Genomic DNA, 24795 nt, shown 5'->3' on the forward strand with positions numbered 1-24795 from the left:
TATATATATCGTTATCATTTAATATGGATAATAATGATCAAGATAAAATTTTTGCCATATTGCCGTCTCTATTCACTGGTAAGTTACTGTAGAGGGCCAGTTGTGGTAACTTTCTGGCAATAGTGCTGCCACACTGTTTAAAAAAATTCTCTGCAGCAAGTTGCCTTATAATAATGTTCATGTATTTATTTTTTACAGTGCAGTAAGTTACCGCAAAAAATTAAATAAATTGTCAGTGCAACTAGCAGTGTAATTTTGAGTTGATTCCAAGGTGATGCAGTGTTGTTTTGAATTTCTTCTGAATTGCAAGACATAAAAAGTGAGATATGAACCCATTGTGAGCAGGAAAAAGTTCAGAAATGTGGGATTAAAAATTCACAATACCCTTTATTTTAATATTTTAATTGTTACCCACTGATAAAACCAACCTTCTCAAAAAGATGGAAAGATTTAAAGGAATATTGAAGCTATTTAAAGGTAGGAGTTGGTTTTCTAAATCCCGTTCCTTTGTTATGTTCACACGAAAGTCAATAGAGCTGTCTCCTACACACACATAGTGTTTATTTAAGAAGGTAAAAGGCATAAAAGGTCTCCCGTCAGTCCTTTGCCTGTTCTTTTTCTGTTGTCCCAGTGTAAAGGTCAGAACGGCTTGTTGTTTTCTTTCTTTTGCGATGCCACGCGAGTCAGAAGGGGGCAGGTGTTCATTCTTGGCTCATTCCGCACCTCATTACTGTCCTCTGTTTCATTGTAGAACATAAATTAGGCTAATTATATATTTATAAATAAACTGTTGGCATTTTATGAGTTCGAGTAATGAATACAGGTGGCCTGTAGCACAGAAATGCAGGTTGCGTGAAAAGAAAACTTTCCAAACTTGAGATCTACTTCACGTATAGCACCTGCGTCTTCTCAGTCGGCGGCTTTTAGATTTATACAATATGTGAGTAAATACTCCAGGCCATTAAAGATGAATTGTCAGCCATAATGAAAATCTCTCCTGGAATTTGCTGGGTGCCACATATCGAGTGGTGGTCCATTACAGATTGGACGTATACAATATTTTGAAATCGATACCGCAGCAGACTGTTTTTGCGGTTTAAACATGGTTCAGAGGAGGGTGTCTTGCTGAGATGGTCTGAAGAAGCAATTTACAACTCCAATATGGTTAGATCAATGGAACATACAACATAACAAGATAAAACATAATAAAATAATAATAAAATAAAAGGCTGGAGGCACTCTGTCTTGTTTATGAATCAACTCGGTGTAAACTAGGTGTAAATCCAATTTGGGTTGCGTTTCTGCATTTGATTACGCACACACTTGTGCACAAAATGAGAGTTTGATGTGTCTTAAACTGACATTCGTAGTACAAAATCAGTTAATGATGTTTCTTGCATGTGAAGCTATTGATCTGTTTTGCATGGCGCTGGAGCATCACAGATATTGATTATGACACATATTCATATTAGAGCTTGGCAACTAATCCCCAGGTTTATTTATTTTTTTTATTATGATTCATTCATTACATTTGGTCTCCCTCATTCTGAATATGTGGCTGAACTGTTGGCACAGATACAGAGCTCCAGAAGTACATATTGGGTGGCGATCAGGCCAGTGTAGGCTGAGGTAATGCTGGTTCGTGGCCTGGGTGTTGCTAATGCATTGTATGGCCGTTGTTAATGGAGACAGAGTGAAGGCCTGGCTGAACCTTCTATTGTCACTTAATAAGATTGCTCCTGACCCCTTACTGGCCAACACACTGAGCCCAAGCTCAAATTAGCCTGAGCTGCTGCTTTTCTTTTCTTTTCTTTTCTTTCTTTTGTATAAAAAAATCATTGTATTGTTGTTGTTTTCATTATTATTATTACTATTATTATTATTATTATTATTGTTATTATTATGTTATATTACATTATTATGTTATTATTAATAATGTTGTTGTTGTTGTTGTTAATGTTATAAGTATTATTACTACTTCTGTTCTTATAATAATAATAATAATAATAATAATAATAATAATAATAATAATAATAATAATAATAATAATAATAAATAATGATAATAATAATCATTATTATTATTATTATTATTAATGTTGTTGTTATTATTATTGTTTTATTATTATTATTATTATTATTATCTAGTTATATTAGAGTAAAATAAATAAAATAATAATGTTTAAAAAAATAAAACATTTAATCTTTTTAGCACCTTTTTTATTGTTCATGTGAAAATTAACATTCATGCAAGTGAATAAAGTATTTGTTTATGTCTTGGATAATTAAAAAAAAATCTAAATAAAATTTATATCGTCCTGATGTTTTTTTTTTTAATATATATATATATATATATATATATATATATATATATATATATATATATGTTTTTGAATAGTCCTGAATGTAACTGAATTTAATTCGTTTCATCCACTGCGCCACCGTGCTGCCCCAATTTGTGACTTTTTAAAAGAATAATGATATTTAAGGTCGAAAATTGTACCCATATTTTGAATGCATTATGGTTTATGGGGTGTCATAGTGGCTCAGTGTTTAGCACTGTCGACTCACTACAAGAAGGTGTGAGTTTCCTCCGGGTGCTCCAGGTTCCTCCACAGTCCAAAGACATGCGCTATAGGTGTATTGAATAAGGTAAATTGGCCGCGTGTGTGTGTGTGTGTGTGTGTGTGTGTGTGCGTGCGTGCGTGCGTGCGTGTGAGAGAGTGTGTGATTGTATAAGTGTTTCCCAGTGTTGGGTTGCGGCTGGAAGGGCATCTGCTGTGCAATATGTGCTGGATAAGTTAGTGGTTCATTCCACTGTGGCGAACCCTGATAAATAAAGGTACTAAGCCAAAGGAGAATGAATGAATTACATTTTATTTCACTAGCCCTTTTAATTCATGAAATCACATTAAAATACCAATAAATTATTATTTTTTATTTTCCATTTTTTTGAAGTACATAAATGTGCTGAGTAACAGGCATAAGTGGGTGATCACATAATGGTGTTTTATTCTTAAATACACAAAATGTAGAGTACTTATTATTATATTCTACAATAGAAACAGCAGAGCTGCAGTACTGAAGAATTGGGGGAAAAGGCAGGCTCTTTTTAAGCTTCAATTAAAACAATTAAGCTGCACCGAAAAAGCTTTATAACGGACACAAAGCAAACTTCTCAAATCAGGCTGTTCTGACCTTGTATGTTCTCCATTCAATTACCAATAATTCCGCTGTTTGCAAATGCTGGTAATTTACTGATGATGTTGTAACTTGTCATACCAGAATAATGCCAGAACTGATTTATAGGGTATTGTCCTGCTTACACATATTCTCTACCTTATAAATTACCAGTAAGACACTGTGTATGCAGTATGTATATGCTAGGGCTGTGCAATTAATCGAAAATCTGATTTCGATTTTGGCTTCTAACGATTATGAAAAACCATTAATCGAGATAAACGATTATTCCATTATTTACCGCCCCCTTTCCAGTTGTAAACATCTGTTGCTCTGAAAAGCAGGCTCCTGTGTCTCTGTGTGTGTGTGTGTGTGTGTGTGTGTGTGTGTGTGTGTGTGTGTGTGTGTGTGTGTGTGTGTGTGTGTGTGTGTGTGTGTGTGTGTGTGTGTGTGTGTGTGTGTGCGGCTTTTATATAAGTGAATTATACACAACACGATAATTAATTAATTAATTAATTAATTAATTTATTTATTTATTTATTTATTTATTCATTTCATTTATTTTTTGTACATTTTTATTTTATTTTTATTGTTTGTTTTATTAATTTATGTATTTATTTATTTTTGTAATGACCATGAATATGCATTATTGTATTTTAAATAAGGTTGAAATAGGGTTTTCTATCCAGTGTTTGTACTGCTGCTCTTCAAGTTCTTTAAATACTGAGACTGCAGTGTTGTTAGATGCTGTACTGCTATCTATTGTTGTGGTTCAGCATGATCTTCTCTGCGTTTATGTAAATTTCACTGATAGTGAGTTTTAGAGAGTGCTCTAATGAATAAGTAATGAATTCCCATACCCTTCTAACAAGAAAGCAGCTTCTTGGGCATTGCATTACTCAGGATTTTTTTTTTCATCATCAAGTCTTTCCACCTTGTTTATGCAGTGTCGATGCTTATCTAGTTGCCATTACATAATTTAAACATCTTTAAACTATTATGAGGACAGAGTAAACTCAATTGAACTGCAATTAAATGCAGTTTTATGTTTATATATGATGGGTTTCAATTTAAGTATTGGTATTGGTGGTGTTTTTAATAGTTAATACTGTTTTAATATAAATATGTAATAAATGGAACATAAACAAATATGGGTAAAGTGCATGTTACGGTTGTCATTTAAAATAAATTGATTAAATAAAAATATTTTAATAAATAAATAATAAATAAAAAAATTTACATTTAGTCATTTAGCAGATGCTTTCATCCAAAGCGACTTACAAATGAAAATAAAGAAAGTGTATATTAGTATTAGGAATTGCATATTAGTAAGGAAAGTGGAGACTAAATAGTTGAGTTTTTAGTCGTTTTTTGAAGACAGCGAGTGACTCTGCCGTTCTGATGCAGTTAGGGAGTTCATTCCACCAACTGGGCAGATTGAACGCAAGAGTTTGGAAAGTGATGTCTTTCCTCTTTGGGATGGAACCACGAGGCGACGTTCATTCACAGAATGCAAGTTTCTGGAGGGCCTATAAATCTGCAAAAGTGAGAGCAGATAAGAAGGGGCGCAGCCAGTAATCGCTTTGTAAGCAAACATCAGAGCTTTGAATTTGATGCGAGCAGCAACTGGCAGCCAGTGCAAATGGATGAGTAGCGGAGTGACGTGCTCTTTTAGGTTCATTAAAGACCACTCGTGACAAAAGCATGAAAAAAGCGACATATAGATTTGAATGAATGAATGAACGAATGAATGAATGAACTAATAAAAGAATGTGAAAAGGAACGATTAAACGAAGGATTGAACGGACGATTGAACTCACGGTTGAAAGAACGATTGAACAAACGAATGATTGAACGAACAGTTGAATGAACAATGTATGGATGGATGGATGGATAAATAGATGGGTGGATGGATAGATGGACAGACGGACGAATGGACAAACATACAAACGAATGAATAAACAAATTAATTAATAGTTTGTTACTTTCGAACGAACTAATAATTTGTATACAAACATATCACCATGCTAATTCACTTTCTTTATAAGCATACTTCATATCACACACACACACACACACACACACACACACACACACACACACACACACACACACACACACACACACACACACACAATCTCCATTGCTGTTTCAGTAACATTAAACCAGTGTTGAAAGTTATATAACATCCATTGCACTGTGACTCCTCAAGGCCTTTGAATGTGTAAAATTCAAGAACGTTCTGATTTTCCATGTCATTACTCCTATGTAAAATATTTCAAATTAGCAAATAAACATAAAATGTGTTTTATTCATACAGTATTTTTTTTTTTTTTTTTAATTGTTAAACATCTTAGCCAGCATCAGGACATGGACACATTGGGGCACTGTTTTTTTTCACATTTCAGTATTTATGATTAGATTACATCAAAAAGAACACAAATAATATTGACAAACCATACATCAGTCTAAAGCTAACCCTCAAGCAGCCATTGTAGCTAGTTGTTTCTTAATGGGAAGCTTATAAAGAATATATTTGCTAAATTCGTGTAAGTTTTACAGAAAACACTTATTAGATATGGAGTACATCTCATCGTAATTCATTGCTGTACATTAGGGTTGATTTTGAAAGGTATAGAGTCCTCAGCACAACATCCAATCGAACACATTTAGTCCACTGACACAATAGTGTTGAATTACGTATGGTTATTCATTTGTTTATGTCACCATTGCATCCAGAGACCTGTTGTTTACATTGTTTTCTATGTTGCTTATGTGCAAAAATGACGTCTTAGTAGTAAGAAGCAAGACAATGTCATAGTTTACAATAGTACAAATAAAATGAGACAACAACCTGAACAAAAAGTCAGTTAAAAGTTATGGTTATTAATATCTAAATAAAGCACTTGATTGCTTTGGCGTTCTGAATATCTGTAAGCTACTTGTAGCCAGTAGCCTGTATGTACACAGCTGTACATCTGCATTTCACCACACAATGGGAAGTTTACATATAGTGTCTCCAAGAGCTTGCTCTTCTCCTTGATTTTCCAATCATACATCCTTCTACATCGTCTGCTCTTTTTGTAGTTTCTTACTTGCTCTCTGTGTGGTGCACAGTTTTCCAGGGGTTTGATGTTTTTTTTTCCTTTTTCTTGCTTCAATTTCCAATTCATTAAAGTCTCAGAAAAGCACATAGCATTCCGACACAAGCAGACATGCTCCTTTGGCGGCTTAATAAATCCATGTTTAACATGCATAATAGAAAGACTCTCTGGACTCTGAAAGACTTTTGTGCATTTCCAGCAGTTGAATAAGACCACTTTAGCATTATAATGATTATGGCCACTCTCCTTATATCCATGTCTTGGTTTCTGCATGCACTTTTAATACTGTGACTGCCAGGCTCTTTTGTGCATGTAATCGTCTGAATCTGGGAACAATGAAGCAGCTTTCCTCCAACCTGACATTAAAGTCTTGTTCTTTGCCAGTGCCCATTTCTTTTTTTATTTTATTTCTCAAATTTAGCCCTCAGTCGCAACCCCCTTTTTTTCCGGTTCTGAAGAATTCCATCGCTCTGAATAATTTTCCGTAAGAGGATTTCAGAGAATGAAAAGCAGCGACACAAAGTTCACACACTTACTGGATTCGCTGTGGCTTCTCCACATGTGTCGATGGAAGGGGGTCTTCTCGGAAACAAACATATTCACGTTTGGCTAATGGCACTAATTAGCAGCGAATCTGTGATTTTCCCGCCTGTTGGTTTTCGCTGAGTGTCATTAATAGCAGCATTAAGCTGAGTCTCTGGTGATGTAGATCCCTGGCTGTGAACACCAGACACAACGTAATGCTTTATTGTTACACACAACCATAATGTCTGCATTAATGAACATTAGGCTAAGCTCTTACGTTATCACATGGAAAATAAGCCTCAGATTCAGTCAAACTCCACAAAGGGATGTACTCGTACCTTTCTCATTGTGAATGAAGTTGCAGAGAGGACAGTCGAGCTCCACAGGAGGATATACTCATACCTTTCTCGTTGTGAATAAATGGGGGGACAGTTGAGCTCCACAGGTGGATATACTTGTACCTTTCTCATTGTGAATGAAGTTGCAGAGAGGAAAGTCGAGCTCAACATGTGGATACACTTGTACCTTTCTCATTGTGAAAAAAGTTGGGCTCGACAGGGAGGGATACATTCTTGTCTTTCTCATTGTGAATGAAGTTTTAAAGAGGACAGTCGAGCTCCACAGGGGAATATACTTGTACCTTTCTCATCTTGAATGAAGTTGCAATGAGAACCATCAAGGTTTACAGGGGATATACTCATACCTGTCTCATTGTTAGCAAACTTGAGAGGACACAGTCAAGTTCCACATAGGTATATACTTGTAACTTTTTTATTGTGAATGAAGTTACAAAGAGGACAGTCGAGCTCCACAGGGGGATATACTCATACCTTTCTCATTGTAAATGAAGTCTTAGAGAGAACAGTCAAGCTCCACAGGGGGATATACTCATACCTTTCTCATTGTAAATGAAGCCTTAGAGAGGACAGTCAAGCTCCACAGGGGGATATACTCATACCTTTCTCATTGGTAATGAATAGGGGACAGTTGAGCTCCACAAGGGGATATACTCGTTTCTTTCTCATTGTCGGCTGGGTCAGTTGGTGTTTCTGTGTGGAGTTTGCATGTTCTCCCTGCGTTTGCGTGGGTTTCCTCCAGGTGCTCCGGTTTCCCCCACAGTCCAAAGACATGCAGTATAGGTGAATTGGGTAGCCAAAATTGGCCGTATTGTATGAGTGTGAATGAGTGTGTATGGATGTTTCCCAGAGATGGATTGCAGCTGTAAGGGTATCTGCTGCGTAAAACCTGCTGAATAAGTTGGCGGTTCATTCTGCTGTGGTGATCCCGGATTAATAAAGGGACTAAGCTATAAATGAATGAATGATGTTGCAGAGAGGACTGATACACTGTAAAAATAAACAACAACAAAAAGAGGGTGACAACTAAATTGTAAGGCAACGATGCAGAGCTTTTTTAGTTGAATCAACTTAATTCGTATCAAATGGAGTACTTGGTTAAAGGTTTAGTCAACTCAAAAAAGCTACGCCGCAAGTTGCCTTTTTAATTTTGAGTCAACTTTTTTACCAATGTACTTGGTTTTACTTTATTTATTTATTTATTAATGATACAAAAAAATAATAATATTAAATTTGGTTGATTCAGATTATTTTTTTTTTACTAGAAAAATTGGCCAATTCAATATATACAGTTGAAGTTAGAATTATTAGCCCCCCCCCTCTTTGATTATTTTTTTTCTTTTTTAAAATATTTCCAAAATGTTGTTTAACAGAGCAAGGAACTTTTCACAGTAAGTCTGATAATATTTTTTATTTCTTATTTTTTAAATATTTCTTATTTGTTTTATTTCGACTAGATTAAAAGCTATTTTAAATTTTTTTTTTATTAATTTTATTGTAAAAATTTTATTGTAAAAATAGCCCTTTTAAGCTATATTTTTTCCCAATAGTCTACAAAACAAGCCATCATTATACAATACCTTGCCTAATTACCTTAACCTGCCTAGTTAACCTAATTAATCCAGTTAAGCCTTTAAATGTCACTTTAAGTTGTATAGAAGTGTCTTGAAAAATATCTAGTCAAATATTATTTACTGCCGTCATGGTTAAGATAAAATAAATCAGTTATTAGAAATGAGTTATGAAAACTATTATGCTTAGAAATGTGTTGTAAATGTCTGCTCAGAAACAGAAATTAGAGAAACAATGTATATATATTTTTTTATTTATATTTTTTTTATATTTTTATTTTTTTTTATTTTATGATTTCAAAATATAAAATAAAAAAAGAAAACAATCTGAACCAAACTTGACGTGACTGTTCTCTTGAGCTGGTATGTCGGGTGCAAACATGATCTAACAGTGCATGTAACCATCTAAAATATTTATATTCTTTTAATGGGTTTCATTTCTCTTTCAGCAACAAGAAGAAATAACACTTATGAACTCCCTCTATTATTTCCCTGCAGGCTCTGACCATTAAAACCACTAATTCTAGTCCATTAGACACACGCACACACATACACACACACAAAAAAAGTACAATATAAGGTGATATTAGTAGAGCAGGTTTTCCTGTGTTGTACAAATGGGTTTTCATGTTAGTCTATTGTAGTAATAACTCTTGTATTGATCAGATGCGATTCTTTTTAATAGATTTTTATATAGTAGTCATTCACTGCACTTGAGTTATCTATTGATTATTAATTCTTTAGAGATGGATTGGTGGGTGGATAAGGAGATTAAACTATTCTGTAATTTCAGATTTGTCCTACGTTTTAATCCATATTTTAATTTAATTTAATTCGAATTAATTTATTTAATTCTTATTTAAGTTTTGTAATAAAAAATTGTATACCTAGAATATTTATCTTTGCTTACAAATGAATCAATATTTTTTTTAAATTAATTTATTTATTCGTGTATTTATTTTTGTATTTTTTATGACATTTTGCATCATTTTATTTTATTTTATTTTTCTTTCACTGTTTTGTAATAAAAAATAGATATACATAAATTATGAATTAATTAATTGGTCAGTCAGTCCGTCCGTCCGTCCATTTTATTATTTATTTATTTATTTATTTATTTATTTATTTATTTATTTATTTATTTATTATTATTTTTAATGACATTGGTCATTCTTTTTTATTTTCTCTTACTGTTTTGTAATAAAAATAGGTATACCTAGATTAATAATTAATTAATTGGTCTGTCCATCTGTTTTTATTCGTTCATTTATTTGTTTATTTGTTTATTTATTTATTTGCTTGTTTGTTTATTTGTGTATTTATTTATTTATGTATTTATGTGTTTGTTTGTTTGCTTATTTATGTATTTATGTATGTATTTTATGGCATTGTCTATTTTTGAATAAAAATGAAATGTTTGTTTATTTGTTTGTCTTTTTTTCATTCATAAATATTTATTTTTGTTTTTTATTTTATTTTGTTTATTTGTGAATTGTTTGGATTTATGTTGTGGCTTATTTTTGTTCCCAAACCCTCATGAATTAGCAAATTAATATCCACTTCATTTGCTCTTATCATCCTCTGTTGTGTTCCTCACCAAACATCTGCTCTGTCCTTGACTAAAACTATTATTTGTGTGTGTGTGTGTGTGTGTGTGTGTGTGAGTGCAGGTGTGCGTGTGTGCGTGCGTGCATGTGTGTGTGAGAGAGCATCACTAGTTCACGTGCACCCTGTTCTCCACTTCTGCCGTACACATGCTCTTTACACACTGTCATATTACCAAAGCTTCCAACATTCTGTCCTTGTTTGAGCTCCTAATCAAGCAGCACGACTGGCACTAATGCAAAGGGGAGTAAACACATTAATAAACATTACGCCCTAATCACACATTCAAAAGATGCTTATTGCTCCGAGGTGCTTGTTAATTAAAGGCACTTTTGCGCAAGTGTTTTAGCATTCTGGCACCGGGCAACGACCTCCTCACCAATTTCCCCGATCAATCGACAGGACTCCCTCATCTCGCAGGTTTTATTTGTTTGGCTCTCTTATTAATTTATTGTGCGTGTATTGATGTACAGTGGGTGAGTAATGGATTTGCCGCACAGGAGAAGGGTGGGCCGGAGTCTCGGTGGGCCCTTTGCCCATCAAGCAGTGGCGAACGCTGCAGTACTCCAATAGCAAGTCAATTTGCACCCTTAAATTGGTTGATTATGCTGAATGGGGGTGGCTGAATGGAGGCTCATAACTCAAATAGATTTCATATTATGTATAATGGCCAACGCTATGCTAATCTCATCTGCTCATTGATGGAGGGAAACAAAGCAGAGCAGCATGGGAGACTTTTGCTAGTCGGAATGAACCGAAGGGACCCAGCAGAAAGTGTAGGGCCATGTGTTTAGACATTTTGTCTTTCTTTGCGATTCTTTCTCACGCTTTATCTTTTTCATTTATCTTTTTTCCTCCTATATCTCTAGGGCTCAACACTAAGAAAGATGTATTTTTCCTCTGCTGGCCAATAATTCAGAATAGTACTTTTCATAGACTCCACCACCACCAAAACAAAGTGGATTTATTTATTTAGCTGTGTGTGTGTGTGTGTGTGTGTGTGTGTGTGTGTGTGTGTGTGTGTGTGTGTGTGTGTGTGTGTGTGTGTGCGTGTGTGTGTGTGTGTGTGTGTGGGTATATGTGTGTGTGTGTGTGTGTGTGTGTGTGTGTGTGTGTGTGCATGCCTGCGTGCGTGCGTGCGTGCGTGTGTTTGTGTTTTACGTACAGTTGAAGTCAAATTTATTAGCTTTGAAATTTAAATCTTAATTCTTTAAAGTGTTAAAGTTGTTTAACCGAGGATTAAAAAAAAAAAAAAACTTTTTGTAATAAACTAAATTGGCCATAGTGTATGTGTGTGAATGAGTGTGTATGTATGTTTCCCAGTACTGGGTTGCAGCTGGAAGGGAGTGTGCTGTGTAAAACATAAGTTGGATAAGTTGGCGGGTCATTTCGCTGTGGCGACCACTGATGAATAATGGGATTTAGCCGAAGGAAATTTAAAGAATTTTTTATTTTGTCTTTGTTATGGGTACAGGGCAAAAAAAAAAAAAAAAAAAAAAAAAAAAAATATATATATATATATATATATATATATATATATATATATATATATATATATATATATATTATGCTGCAAGATACTGGTATTCAGCTTAAAGTGCAATGTAAAGATTAATTAGGTCACTATGTTTACTAGGCAAGATTAGGTAGGCAAGTTATTTGCATAACAGTTATGTAGACAATAGAAAATTAATGTTTTAAGGGGGGTAATAATATTGGTAATATTAAATTTAAAACTGTTTTAAAAATGAAGTATTTTATAGGGTTTTAGGGTGATTTTATGAGTTTTAATATTTATTCATTTATTTATTTGTTTGCTTTTATGTTAGTTTGTGTTGTAAAGTCTGTAAAATGCTCATTTTGGCCAGGACAATCCTGTGAAAAATATTATTCATATGTTATGGTTCAATAATAAAATAAATAAAAATAAAATAAATAAAATAACTGATTTTATTTTAACCAAACTAAAAGACTTTACCCATAAGAGCAAAAAAATGTAAGAAATATAGTGTATATTTTCTCAGTCTGTTTAATGTAATTTTGACTTAAACTTATACACACAATAAAAAAAATATTTCTGCAAAATTGTTGCAAAGAATTTATGTTTATTGTTTTATTTTTTTCAGTTTTTATACACTGGTAGATACACAGATTGTTAAAGAGCTACAAGAAGTTACATGCACCGCTCACACACACCTGTTCCTCATTCCATTTATTGTTCCTGACACACACACACAGAGACACACACACACACACACACACACACACACACACACACACACACACACACGCACACACACACACACACACACACACACACGCACACACACACACACTCACACACTCACCCGGAGGATCGTTATGGACTGATTACATGGACATTAAATACAGCACACACACTCACACATCAGGGCTGAGTCTTGTTTATTTGTTATCTGTGAACATTACGACGCATTTTGCCTTGCCTTGCCACGTTTTGACCCTCGCTCAGTTTTATTTATTTACATTGTCTGGTGCCTGCCTTTAGACCATATCTGCCTGTTGTTTGACCACGACTCTGGATTTTTCTGTATGCATCTGTTTGTTCCTGTGTTGACTCTTGCTTGCCTGACCATTCACATAATATATCCTGCATTTGGATTCACACCTCTGTTGTCAGCATCCCCTCACATGACAATTTGTTTGTCATTTGTCAGGTTTATTTTGCTGTAGCGACCTTTGAAATAGGGATTAAGCTGAAGTCAAAATAATGAATAAATTATTCTTATTATTTTATATTATTTTACCCAAAATGAAATGTTGCAAGACCTAAAAAAAGAGCTGTAATGGCACACAGCTCTGGACCAAACTGTTCTAGCAGCTTTCCTCAAGGTATGTCATACTGTCTGGGGCCATCGGTTCATTCTTATTGTTGAGCCCTGACCTCTCCCTCTATCCTTCTCTTTATCTTTGTCGTTCTCTTTCATGGACACAGACTCACACACACACACACACACACACACACACACACACACACACACACACACACACACACACACACTGAGTATGAGTCATAAACCCTGTTCTTAGACTGTAACTCAGCTTGGAGATAAAAACAGAGCCCTCCCCTCCCTCATCTTTAGCAGTGAAGGCCACAGCTGTAAATTTGGGCCGTTCTGAGTCAGCGAGAAGCCAAAGCTGTGACACAAAATCAGAGTGTTCTCCACCAAAGTGCTCTTCATCTCCAAAAAGATCTTTAAAGTGCTCAAAGATTTTCCCTCCATCAGATGTCTGTAATAGCCCCAATCAAATAATAAATGAACAACATAAATTCCATTCATGGCTTTCGTGTAAAAGAGGAGGAGAGAAAAAAGAGGAAACTTTCAGAAAATCAAACTATAGGGGTTTTGTGCTGTCTTGTTGGATAAACTGTTGGCAAATTTGTAAATCACTTTAGCTAAATGCATCTGCTTAATCTTTGGTCACTAAAATAGGGGTCATGCACAAAAAAAAACAAAAAAAAAAAAAACAAGCTTGGGGATTTTCCATGAACCAAATACATTTTATTAAACTATTAGAAATACCATCTGTTATCCATACTTAGAATATATAAAAAATTACATTAAAAATTACATTAAAAATATGCAAATAAAAATCCTTTCGCATTTTGATTATTATAATTATTCTCCCTGGACCTTTGGTGATAACATTAGATTAATGACACAGCAATACGTGTCTGTAACTGAAAGGAAGCTAGACAACAGAGTTAAGGATCCACATATATTATGTATTACACAGAGAACGGTTAGACAGGCAAAGGTCGATCACAGATAAAGTTAATCAAAAATAGGCAAATGGTCAGGCCTGGAGGCAGAAACAATAAAACAAGGCAAAGAGTCAAAAACACTCTAGACAAGGCAAGACAAGGAACGCTTTTTGGTGTTACAATAAATAAGACTCAGCAAAGTCTCTCTCTCTCTCTCTCTCTCTCTCTCTCTGTCTTTCTCTCTCTCTCTCTCTCTCTCTCTCTGTGTGTGTGTGTGTGTGTGTGTGTGTGTGCTGTTTATATGTTCCATCTGATTAGTCCATCATGAGCTTCCAGCTGTGTGAGTGTGTAATGGACAGTGAACCGGAGCAGGTGTGTATGATGTGCATGACAGTATTTGTGGTTCATATAGTGATCAGTCTGTAGTCTGGGTGTAAGTGAATGTGATTATGACAGTGTCGGTTGCAGCAGACTGATTTTATGCCACCATATTAAGCTTTCTGGCACCTTTTGGACACACTGTAAAAATTGTTTATTTACTTTACTTCAAAATAAGGGTGTAAACTTGTTGCCTTCAAAGCAACAAGTTGACTTTAATTAAAAAAGTGAGAAACCCATCATAAGTTTGGACTTTTAAGTTCAAATAACTTAATTTTTATAATTAAACACATAGTTCGTTTACGTGATATTTTAAGGCAATAGGTTTACTTTTTTTCACTTTTTTTATGTGAAGTCAAGTAATCATTTTAAATTTACATTTAACAGATTTACTCACTTATTTTACATAAGGTCAACACATCGCTTTTTTACAGTGTACTCACATACATTAAAAATAAATAAAGTAACAGCTGAATGTTAAGGATAATGTCAGAGTTGTAATCTCCAAAATTAAACCAACATTGTACTTTTGCTGTGCTTTAAACAGTCAGTACGTTTACATAGACACAAGTACTCCAATTTTCATACGATCAAGACAATACTTTAAGAATCTACCATGTAAACAGAGCTTTTTGATTACCTTAATTGAACTAGTCATAATCATAGTAAACACAAATCGAAGACGTGGAGTATTTCAATTTTAGTCACATTATGGAAGCGCACCACAGACTGCATCTTAATCAGGACTTTTTGACTAATTTTGCAATGGGAAAAGCCAAACACACATGGCTGTTTGACACTATTTCTTTGCTCTATAAAGAGAACATTCTAAACATATTAGTATTCAGCTTGAAGTGCAATTTAAAGGCTTAAAGTTATTGTATAATGGTAGTTTGTTCTGTAGACAATAAAAATAAATAAATTCAATTCAATTCAATTCAGCTTTATTTGTATAGCGCTTTTACAATGTAGATTGTGTCAAAGCAGCTTCACATAAATGGTCATAGTAACTGGAACAGTGTGGTTCAGGTTTTAGTGTTTAAGTTCAGTTTAGTTAAGTTCAGCTCAGTTCAGTGTAATTTAATCATTACTGAGAGTTCAAACACTGAAGAGCAAATTCATCGATGCGTAACTCTACCAATCCTGAACCATGCGAGGCAAACCTATTGCCTTAAATAAATAAAATAATATATATAACATTATAGAAAAATTATTATATATATATATATATATATATATATATATATATATATATATATATATATATATATAATATATGAAATAAATATATAAAATATTTTCTATTTATATCCTAGCCAGAATAAAACAAACAAGACTTTCTCCAGAAGACGAAAAAAAAAAAAAAAAACAATATATATATATATATATATATATATATATATATATATATATATATATATATATATATATATTTAATAGGAAATACTGTTAAAAAATGTCTTTCTCTGTTAAACATAATTTGTGAAAAAAAAAAAAAAACACTTTAACTGTATGTTTGCAATTTGTATTAGTTTATATAGAATATTAAACTCGTATATTGTCAAAGTGGTGTCGCACCACGGGTGATCGGGACTCAGAGATGTCGAAAAAACACTTTTATTTTACAAAAACACACTTGCTACTTAAACAGGGACCAGGTACACATGAATAACATTGAGGATTGACTCTTCAGTACTGGACAACAAACTAAACTAAATACACAAGTAACGATTACAAAGATTGCAAACAAGGGTGGCACAACAGGTGGAACTCATGATCATTAAGGAACAGTGAGGAAAAAGAACAAAGTGGTCACATGACATAAACATAGGCACATGGAACCAACACATGACACAACACAACACAGACACAGCAGACATGTGACATATAAACCTATTGTTATGTGTGCACTGTTGCATTCAACGTTTGTGTATTCATAATCTGTGCTAAATGAATAAATGTGCATTATTTGGTCTTTTCACGTAAATCAGATGTTTGTTTTCTTCCTACTGTAAGTTGCATAAACCTCCAAAAAAAAAAAAAAAAAAAAAAACTTCATTTGTATTGTCCCAGACCAGCTTTGAGTCTTGTTGACGTATATTTCAGTTGAACCGCTGTGCTCTTCCTGACCTTTCACTCTCAGCTCTCTCTATTACACTGAATGAGACAGAGAAGAAATTGGTTTCGACAAGGTCTGAGCCATGGGGCGACCTTTGGTCTGCTGATGGCCAGATCATCCATGTGAACTGCTTCCAGGGCTTCAAATAATCTCCAAAAAAAAAGTACAGCTAACTCTGGACTGCTCAGTGTCTCTACATTACATATAATATTCCACTGCGGGGAGCTCTGCAAGGCGCCAATGACTCAAAAAACCCAAATCACTGAACTCTTCTTAAACATTAACTTGCGTCCTCATTTGATCTGGTAGCTTTATTCAAAGTGGTCTAGACACAGATAATAATGATTATTTCTTTCACGGTTTAATCTTTATGTGCCCATCTCTGCATTGTGTTATGATTGTATAGAGCGTTAATTGTTTTACGCTGCGTATTGTGTGAGTTCTAGATCTCCTGCTGCTTTTGTTTGTTTGTTTTCTACTATTGATTAAACTGTAATTATTTGGTTTGACTTTTTTTTTCCTTTTCCTTTTCATATAATTGTTTCATACAAGTATTATCATAGTCTCTTTATAGACTGGCCATCCATTCAGGGTTTTCTACCATAGGACAAGCGATTTGGACAATGCATGGATGGATGGCAGTACTGTTGTGTATACTAGTGTGACTGAACTTAACTCCAAAAATAAATAAATAAATACAGGGTGTCACGGTGGCACAGTGGGTAGCATATTCATTTCACAGCAAGGTCGCTGGTTTAGGTCAGTTGGCATTTCTTTGTGGGGTTTGCATGTTTAGGTAACCTAAATTGTCTGTAGTATATATAAATAAAATTAAAAAAAGATAAATAAATAAATCCATCATTACACTGATAAAATCTGTGATGTACTATGTTGTTTTCCAAATAGTATGTCTCTTGACAACATTTAGTTTTGCTTTAGCTTTCTTTTAATTTGCTTTGCTATGCTTTTTTTTAACCTTTTCATCAGTTTTAGTTTTTTAATTCCATGATTTTTGTTTGCTTGCCTATTTATTTATTGTGTCGTATTGAATTATTATTATTATTATTATTATTATTATTATTATTATCATCATCATCATCATCATCATTATTATTATTATTATTATTATTATTATTATTATTATTATTATTATTATTATTATTATTATTATTATCATAACAATAATAATATTATTACATTCCCCTGAACTTGTTTTGGGTCGTGTATTGTTTTGTTTAATTTACATTTACTCTGCTTTGATTTGTATTGTTTTAATTAACTTTTTTGTTTTACTTTGTTGTTGTTTTCTTTTCTAAATATTTTTTACATATTTAAATTGTTGTCATTTTTGTGTTGCTTTGTTTTAAAAAAATTAATTTATGTCTTTATTTATTTATTTATTTATTCATATTATAAATATTTATTTGATAAATATTTATTTAATAAATATCTATATATTATTTATTTAAATAAATAGCTGCAAATTAAAACAATTAAGCTGCACCGAAAAAGCTTTATAACTGACACATAGCAAACTTCTCAAATCAGGCTGTTCTGACCTTGTATGTTCTCCATTAAATTACCAATAATTCCGCTGTTTGCACATGCTGGTAATTCACTGATGATGTTGTAACCTGTCATACTAGAATATTGCCAGAACTGATTTAAAGGGTATAGTTCTGCTTGCACATGTTCTCTACCTAATAAGTTACCAATAAGACACTGTATCAAATGTAGATTATCCACAACTAGCTAATAAATACATTTTATTTATTATTTATTTATTTATTTATTTGTTTGTTTGTTTGTTTGTTTGTTTGTTTATTTATTTATTTATTTATTTATTTATTTATTTATTTATTTATTTATTTATTTATGTTGTTATTTATTTATTTTATATCATTCATTATTTTATTTTTATATACATATTGTATTTTAATAAATAATAAATGGCTAGTATTTGATTTTCTACAGAGCAATAAGACAATACTATTATTGAGAGGCTTTGCTTCTGGGAATACTGTATAATCATTCAGTACATTCCTCAGTAGTCAGTGTACTGCATAGTCTTGGATTAGTACTAGCTGATAACTGTGGATATGTGTAGTTGTACAGGTTTAAGGCTTGAGTGTGGGTGAGGTAAGGTTATGTTTGTGTTAAATAGTATGTTTTTTTCTATTATTTTGTTTTCCCCTCTCCTCTGGAGTCCAGTGAAAAGTGTCTCCCATCGCATTCAGTAAATGACACCATTCGTCTGGGCTCAGACTGCTGATTCAACCCCTCATGTCCCAGCACTCGCTCTCAAACCCTCTCGTCAGCACCTGACCCGCCGCCTTGAACCTCTTACCTCCATGATGATTGCAAGTTATTGCACCTCAATTTATACAACAAACTTTCAGATCTGCTCGACCCTTTTTATTGCTCTACACTTACTCTTGCTTACATTCCCCTGAACCACATGTGTTTAGAATGAGACAAGGATGGGACTTTTTTCTTCTTCTTAAGATCTCAACTCTGTTAGGCAGTATGAGGAAGACATGACTTATTCATCTACCTCGAAGTTTAACATGGCAAATCATCAGATCAGAACGCTCAGCAGTGCACCTTCCTCATAATAAATCATCGCCTGCGGACCGACACGTGTTTCAGCCAAACTGCAACCAGCTTTTGTACATATTTTAACTCATTGGGCCATGTTTGAGCCCATTTTACAGATCCCTACAAATTAGCGGACAATGTATGAGATTTTTAAACGGTAATGTGCTTATTCTAGATGCATGGATGCTTGTGTCATGAAGAAGAAAATGCTGGAATCGGCTAATCAAGAGCTGTGTCAGAACCGTATTAATCCCCTTTATAGCAGGCGTGTCCAAACTCAGTCCTGGAAGGCCGGTGTCCTGCTGAGTTAACTCTAACTTGCTTTAAAACATCTGCCAAAAAGTTTTTGGTATATCTAGTAAGAGCTTGATTAGCTGGTTCAAGTGTGTTTGATCAGGGTTGGAGCTAAATTCTCCAGGACGCCGGCCATCCAGGACCGAGTTTACTACATGTATATAGTGTTCTAGAATGTCTGCCATTTTGTAGTTGTATATAAATCCATCTCCTATATTTCATCATCATCATTATTATTATCATTATTATTATTACTATTATTAATATTTACCTCTGATACTCTCTAATTTTTATGTGTATCCATTTTACTAATCATATTTCCCAAAATGCAATGTGAGGCAGAAAAAAGAGCAGCAGATGATGAAGAAGAACATGGCTGACATTAATACCAGAGAGGAGCAAATTAATTAACATTTTAATCCAGTATTACATCATGAGTCAGCGATAGAGAAAAAGGAAAACCCAATGAAAAAATAAATAATAATAAAAAAAATAAACAAATAAATAATAACAATAAATAATAACAAAAGAATGCATGACTGTAAGGGTCTGTATGTGTTCATATATGTTCATTTATTTATTTATTTAATATAATTATAGACATTACAGCAGGCTATTTCGACCGTCATTGATCTGCAGTTATATTCAACTCCTGTTTATAGAAAAGTTAGTAATAAACATTTTTACACAAGTATTTATGTGTGTAAAGTATCTGTTTTGTGAGAAGTGCTTTTCATATGATATGTGAACAACCTGTGCAGCTTTATTGTAGACATTTTCTCAAGCGAAAATGACTTCTACTGAAACTTTGCCATACACCACGCCCACCAAAAGGGTACTCTTGGTAGTGGAAACGCAAGCCTGATAAAGGTGACCCGTACCGACCCGAACCGTACCGTAATGTACCAGTCAGTTGAAACGAACCATAAGGTTCATGACCTAATTGTCTTTGACAGACTAGATACTAGTCTTTTGGAAATATAGAGAGTAAGCAGCATCTATTTCCACACATTTAGTTGCAGAATATGAAAAGCCTGGTAAAAAATAAAATAAATAAATAGAGGACATAGAGAATATTCTGTTCTTGCTCTTTGGCATGTGTCTGTTTGTCATTAGAAGACGACAAGCTTAGTTTCAGTATGGTTCATTTCTGTGTCCCGACATTGAATTATTATGGTGTCCTGTTCATGATAGTTTGTCTTGTGACATCCAAACTCAGTCCTGGAAGTGTTTAACAGTAAATTTAGCTCCACCCTTGTGCCATACACTGAAAAGTATTCATTAGAATGTAATGTATATAAAATATTTAATACGGGATGAATTTAAACAAACAAAATAAGTTTAATAATGTGAAAGTTAATTTGTTTAAGTTCAACTTATTTGAATTGTTTGCAATAATTTTTAGTGTACAGTACAAAGGAAACACATAGGAAATGGTGCCAAAAAGTTCTACGGTACAAATAAATGAGTATCATGTTGTTCTGTACAAAACTACACAATCGATTTGTATTGGGACAACATGAAGGAATTAAGTTAGCTTGTTTGTTTTTACTAATTTTAATGGATTGCACTTAAAACAATTAAGTTGTTCCAAAAACTCTCAAGAACTGTGTTGTTTCAGCTCATTTTAATTAAGTAGTTTGAACAAACAGCAAGCGTGATTGTTTGACAGTACCGCTCAGTGGAAATGGACCATAGATGTATATAAGAGTTGTGAAAGAGTGAGAAATTGCAGATACAGGTAATATCTTCTATTGAAGTAGAACGAAAAGATGTTCACCCCTGAGGTACACCCCTGCTCTAATGAAACACTGTGTCCCTTCCCTCCCATGTGTCTTTAATGGCCCTGCATGGATGAATAGGTGCAGTGACTATAGATGACAATCACCCTGTTTTATTAATTAAGCACCTTTCCACAAGCCATAGCACTTTTCGGTTTTTTTGACTCTCTCTCTCTCTCTCTCTCTCTCTCTCTTTCTCTTTCTAGTATTTATTAGTTTACCCACTCAGTACTGTGAATAACAGTGCACGGTGCATTTGCTGACACTAGGCTTTTATTTGCCTCTCCTTCAGGTCCACAGCTGGTGTTTATATATTGGATTGAGCCTGCTGTCAGTGTAAGAATATCGTTAAAGTTTCACCCCCCAAGGTGATTGAAATAAACGGCATTGGAGAAACTGAGAATGGTAGAGGAGACAGCAAGACAAAGATCAAACTTTTTTATAGTGAAATCAATAATATTGTTAGATAGTATTACACATTCAAAATAATAGCTGTGTTTAGAAGATAGTTGAGTGGACGGGTAAGGGAACCTTTGTTTTTTCTTTGTATAAAGAATGTTAAGAAAAATGTAAAGATTTTTTTTTCTTTGTGGAGCGGTAAGAGTTGAAGTAAAGGTTCTTCATGGAGTAATCAATGCGAGGTAAGAAACTTTGTTGTTGTTGTTTTTCCCAGCATAAACAGTTTTTGCTGAATCCATGGTCCAAGTAAACTTTAACTTCAGTGAAAAAACGATGCATTGGATTTACTAAATATTTTTAAGGTAACTGGTTACAAACGATTTATATAGGCTGAATTTAAACAAACATTGAACATTACACAAAGTTGAACATTGCTAATAATTATTTGTTTAAATTCAGCCCATATAAATTGTTTGTATTTTGGCACTGGTGGGAGGCGTCTGTTGGCACAACCCCGCAGGCTGTGTAGCACAGAGTACTACTGCTACGAGTGTCTACAGTGCCATCAGTTTACAGAGATTTCCCAGTATTTCTCTGTTGCAATCAGAAGATCATGATAATTAACCCCTGAAAAAGTTAAAGCAATGCAATCACTGCCACATTACTGTTGTGTTTGCGAAAAGGAAAAATGCTAAACACATGCGGGTATTTCCTCTGAGTTCCATCCCACACTGAAGACACTATGATTACTATGGTATAAATACAGTACTACGACATTAAAAAGAGAGAGATAGACTTAGGAAGTTAAGGCAGTCTCCCGCAACTGCATAGATTCGGATGCCTGCAAACAAACAATCTACTGGAAATCGCTTGTCTCCTGCATGGTCATCAAATACGTTGCACACCCCTCTCCACCGCATCCCTCTCCGCTCTTCAGATACCTCGCGCAACCCCCCCCAACCCCCCTCCCCCCAAGCTCTTCAGACACACTGCCCACTCTCCCTTGACATACGACGCACACCATCAAGCCCCCTCAAATCTCCTGCTACCTCCCACAAATCAGCTCTGTCTCTCCCGGAAATTACTTTTCCCAACTTGGGATGTCTTAGAATCTCATTTACCTGTTTACTAATGACTTGATCAGCTGTAGTTAGAAATTGCGCCGTTTCTCTTCTAAGGGCTTATTATGCGGTCTTTGTCACCATCTTGTGGATGGACAACATCAACCGTCTTTGCTCAGCTCAATGACAGGCTCATGGCCCCCAACACAATGTCTCTCAGAAATGATAAATATTTAAAATAGGCACCATCTTTATAAATAAACTGCATAGTTACAATCTAAGCAACTACATTCTCACCTAAAAAGCCTTAAAAGTACATTATGTTTTCCAACAGCTGCAATATTTGTTAAACCATAGTGTCCTCTGCTTGTTCTATATGTGGGCAGAGTAATACACAAGGGTGAAGGGTGAAGAATCTGTACGAGTGCTGTTATTTGCAGAATATCGCATGGCTATCAGCGAACCAGATTCAAGAACCAGACAGAACTGATACTCTGTATACATGTATTTTCAGTGACGCAAAATAAAAAAAAAAAAGCAGCATGTACAGTCAATGCTAAAATCATACCTGCAGCTTCTGATAATTAATACATTAATGTCTCGATTACAAAGAAAAATTATCAGTCTGTGATAGAAACAGAACCATTCTAAATTAATTCACAACAGTATGGACCACACATTGCAAAACTAGAAGCAGTCTGCAATTGCAAAGTCAGAAGTTTCACTTTTTTGTTGTTTGTGTGCATGTGTGTGCGTGTACGTGCGTGTGTATGTGTGTGTGTGTGTGTAGTAATGCAGCAGTACATGTTTAATATCAAATTCCAGACCGAGGCTGGCTGTGAGAGTAGGCGAGATGCTCACACCCTGCTGGGGTGCAGTTTCTCAGTGGAAAGAGACCCTGCAGAGACAACAGTCCATCCAGATGGACTCTGCCATAAAGAGAGCATAACAGAGGCTCTCTCCTATATATATGAACTCTCAGTAGACACTTCTAGCTGAAGTCCATACTTTTGAGAACTCTGTTTTGAATATGAGTATATTATGCTTACAATTGAGTTGCTTTTACAATTGTCGTGCATGCTCTTGCTTCACCTGCATAGATTGATGCTATACGCCATTACATCTCTATTCAGCATATAGCTTGTTATTTTACTATATAGGGTTTTTGGCTGTTTTATTTGTAATTTACAAATGTTTTAAGTGTAATACATCTTGTCTTTTTGTCATGACGACTTAAATCCGCCCCAAACATAATTGCCACTTGGCCGTTTTACAGTCTTATGCAAAAATTTGGGCACCCCTCTATGGCTGCATACTTATATGCTCTTTCTTTATAAGAGGAACATTCGTTTTTTAGAAAAAGCTAGATAATGTCATGTTTTTTTTTCAGACAGAAAAATGTAGCAGTATTGGGATGTGTAAAATTAAATTGAAACTGAAACATGGGTTAAATAAAAGTTTGGGCACCCTTTCTTTTTATGTGAATTTCAAAACTTGATTACAAGACTGGCAGCTAGCTCTCTGCAACTCTCACATGGTCGCTGAAGCTAAGCAGGGCTGCGCCCGGTCAGTACCTGGATGGGAGACCACTTGGGAAAGCTAGGTTGCTGCCGGAAGTGGTGTTAGTGAGGCCAGCAGGGGGTGCCCAACCTGCGGTCTGTGTGGGTCCTAATGCCCCAGTATAGTGACGGGGACTCTATACTGCTCAGTGAGCGCCGTCTTTCGGATGAGACGTTAAACTGAGGTCCTGACTCTCTGTGGTCGTTAAAAATCCCAGGATGTCCTTCGAAAAAGAGTAGGGGTTTAACCCCGGCATCCTGGCCAAATCTGCCCACTGGCCTCTGTCCATCATGGCCTCCTAACCCTCCCCATATCACGATTGGCATATCATCACTCTGTCTCCTCTCCACCAATCAGCTGGTGTGTGGTGTGCGGTCTGGCGCAAAATGGCTGCCGTCGCGTCATCCAGGTGGATGCTGCACACTGGTGGTGGATGAGGAGATTCCCCCCCATTGTGTAAAGCGCTTTGAGTGCCCAGAAAAGCGCTATATAAATGTAACGAATTATTATTATTATTATT

At 34.7% G+C, this 24795-nt stretch overlaps 1 protein-coding gene across 5 annotated transcripts in view; it reads left to right on the forward strand.

Annotated features, from left to right (window-relative positions):
* The window catches only part of ctnna2 (catenin (cadherin-associated protein), alpha 2), an 814561-nt gene that overhangs the window by 350791 nt on the left and 438975 nt on the right, over nt 1-24795 (forward strand). The gene's annotated exons all lie outside the window — the stretch shown is intronic.

The sequence above is a fragment of the Danio rerio genome, chromosome 1 (genome assembly GCF_049306965.1).
Source record: "Danio rerio strain Tuebingen ecotype United States chromosome 1, GRCz12tu, whole genome shotgun sequence".
In the NCBI taxonomy this organism is placed as follows: Eukaryota; Metazoa; Chordata; class Actinopteri; order Cypriniformes; family Danionidae; genus Danio; species Danio rerio.